Source organism: Heloderma suspectum, chromosome 10 (genome assembly GCF_057233095.1).
Source record: "Heloderma suspectum isolate Gila_16-S chromosome 10, 16-S_ref, whole genome shotgun sequence".
NCBI classification, from domain to species: domain Eukaryota; kingdom Metazoa; phylum Chordata; class Lepidosauria; order Squamata; family Helodermatidae; genus Heloderma; species Heloderma suspectum.
In genome coordinates, this window is record NC_139467.1 from 43,927,020 (window position 1) to 43,930,548 (window position 3,529).

Below are 3,529 nucleotides of genomic sequence, written 5' to 3' on the forward strand. Positions count from 1 at the left end.
AGGGAGGACAGAAGGCGAACAGGAGCCTTAGTCTGGTCTTTCTTGTCTGGCCTGTCTGACAGCTGTTAGAGTGCATCCAGATAACATATCCCTGAATCTGCTTTTGTGCTGTGGTTCTAAACTAGAAGTAGGTCAGGAAAGGAACATAAACTGAAGAAAGTTACCAGCTAGTACAGGATAAAGAGAGCATTCATGCTGGGAGGTGACATGGGGCAGGAGGATCAGTGCAGGCGAGGGAAGCTGGGTGGGGGCCCCTACCCATATTACATGCAAAGCTAGTTCAGAGCCCTCTCACTCTCTTTATTTCTAGCCCTCTTGGTTGAAGTAAGCATGTGCCTTTCCTTCATCACTGAATAAACCTACACATCTGGGGTTCGGGGAATGGCTTCTAGGTCAGAAAATATGATCTGAATAGGCTGTAGTCCAGCTGCCCCAACCTCATTTTAGTTTCAGCCAGCCCTGAAAGTGAAAACTGGCTGCACAGTATCATCTTCGATTTGGAGCAAGCAACGAAGTCTGCAACTTGGGAGTCACATTACCAACATCTTTGAGAAAAGGATGTTGCTAGGGGGGCAGCAGTTAGTTTCCAAACTAAAGCCAAGATGGACATTCACCTCCTCCCCTATAAACATAGAGATGTCCCCCTGACTTGGGCCTAGTTAACAAAAGGTGCAGCCAGGGGCTCCAGTCATGTGTGCTATTTTCAGTACTTCTGGCCTCCAAGTGTGTGGTGCTTCAGCAAGGGCCTAACCAGAGGTTTCCTGCCCCAGCTATGCTGCATGATCCAAAGGGTGTGCCTAAACACCAGTAGGCCAAAGACCACATCCCTTGCTACTGCCACTATGCTTGTGGGAACTCCAAGGGCACATAAGGGATAACAAGTTGCTAGCAATAACTACTTCCTTCCCCACATGCCTGCACACCTGTGGCCTTTAAATAGCGCCTCCCTCTAAACACACACACAAATTTAGAGGCGGGGTGCTCATCTAGGATTAGACCGGGCCTTTGGGCTAATTCAGCACTGCAGTTCTTAGGCCTTATTTTCTTACCACAGACAGTGTTTCTGTAATTACAACATTTGCATTATTTTCTACACACCTTCATCACTGTATATTAGAGGCAAACAGCTAACAATTCACATTACTGCAGAACTTACCAGCCAACAGAACCGCAAACTGGAAGTCATTTTCTGACAGGCCCAGTCACTAACACCCCACTCAATTCTGTATAGGGCCATCAAACTAGTGTTGCTCTGTACCAGCCTACCCCAAGCAGGTACCCTCCAGATGCTTTGGACTTCAACTCCCCCTCAGCCCCAGCCAGCATGGCCAATGCTCAGGAATACTGGGAGTTGTAGTTCCAAACATCTGGAGGGCACCAGGTTGAGGAAGGCTGCTCTGTGCTGTTCCGCTCTTTCCAATGTTAGAATGGAACAGTAATGACAGCTATTTCCTCTCCTTGATTGCACTTGTTTAAAATGCTCTGCTCCAGAGCTCATTACGAAGGAAAATGCTGAAATATTTAGAAATTCGAACAGCAATTTAACAGTTGGGCATCTTGCGTAAGGCTACAGGAATAAAAGCGTAGGAAGATTTTGCTGTAAAGCATTTTGATAATGGATTTTGTATTGTGGAGGCAGCATCCACATGACCAGTCCTTGCACTGTAGTGCATGAGGGACGCAGTCTTCTGAGCAGATGCAGGTGTGCTTCTAGGGCTGTCTAATGCAGTGCAAATTATATATCAGATGCTAGAGATTGCCTAGATGCTGGAAGTGGAGATGGGAAATTTGGTATGTTACTGAGCAGCAACTTAGAGCAAGTTCATTACAAAGACCGCTTCAGAATGCAAGAGGAAGAGTTACATTTTGAAAGGCCCAAACATCAGAAATACATGGAATGCTATTGGAATTGGAATGGAAGAAGATTCTAGGGTTCTCGACTTCTAAATGCAAGAACTTTACAACATTCAGAACGCGCAACACATTTACACACCTCTCATTCTGAAGTGGCAGGCCTGATAGGACCATACCACAGGACTGACCGTACCACAGGACTGTATCTGGAATTGTTGAATCTGTACTTTGGCCTCATAAGAGGCATTGTCTCTAAACACCCCCAAAGTACTTAACAACTGATCTGCATAAAGAGGGGGTGTACAAGAGCAAAGCAGAGCATTATTTACAGAAACACTAAGGGCACAATCTTATGGCTGTTAGACAGCGGTTGGACGGCCATAGGATTATTTGGTTTTTGGGAACCAACTTCAGAGCCTGCACTCCAAGGTCGGTTCCCAGAAAACCACCTCATCGCCGCCCCCTCCCCCGCCATCTCGTAGGTGGTGCAGATTATCCCGGGCTCCACGCTTGTAAGAGCAGCGCGGAGTGAGAAGAAAGGGGGTGTTCCCAGCGGCAGGGACCTCAGAAGGGCTGGTACAACCCTATGCGTCATCTGTCCCCCCTTACTCTGAAGCGCTGCAGCTAGACAGCTGAAATCAGCTGGAGCACAGCAGAAAAGATCCCCTCTGCACTCTGCTCGCCTGGCATTGGATAGGCAGTTGCCTCCGAGCCATCTATCCCCATAGGATTTCTCCCTCTGAAGTGGAAGAATCAGGTACGTCAAACTGCATTTTCTGGAGAGTTACACCACACTCTCCCTTCACCTTTTGCTCCCTTTTACCCTCATCCATGCTATACAATTTGGCAGTGCCCAGTGGGGACACTGCAACATGACACATGCTTGATCCACCTCATCCCTCCTGTCAGCTACCACACTCCTATTACAAGTTACATCATGCTTTCTTCAAGACTAATTTCCACCAGGCAATGCCTCCCAAATGAAGGGGCCAATTAAGTTGGGAAGAGTGAAATCAGCAACAAAAAATTATAATGGCCCTTCATTCTGGGGAAAATTGCTGATGTAGCAATGCTTGCATGCCACTAGCTTAATATTCAGCAAAGAATCCTGACCTTGGATTAAATTTGCTGCTGCCACACATACTGTGGCAATAGCAGAGAAATGGTTTTCCTCACAACAGCAGAGTTGAAATGGATGTCAATCCATTATTTGCTTAAGATGTGTTGTGATCAGATGCAGCAAAAGAAGAGGGGGGAATGGAAGCTCAGAGGGCCAGATGCACAAATTACACTAATTACAAGACAGTCCACAGCATGAACCATTCACCTCTGGCACCTTCCTGTGAAGCTCAAATGTATTCTTCACTTCTGCAAGCGAAAACCAGAAATGGTGAGATATTCAATATCCTCATCACTTAATAAACCTTGGAATAGTCAACACCATACAGCAGGGGTAGGCAGCCTGGTGCCCTCCAAGTTGTAGCCGAAAACATCTGGCAGACACCCAGTTGGCTACCATTGATGTGCAGTACCAATGGTCCAAAGCAAACTTGCAACTGCAGGGATCACAAAGGCCTCTTGAGGGCAGCAAATACATAAACTTTTCATCCAACTCTTGCTGAAATGAAGTCTCCCTGCCACACCCAGATTTCACAACAGTAGAACTGATGAAATA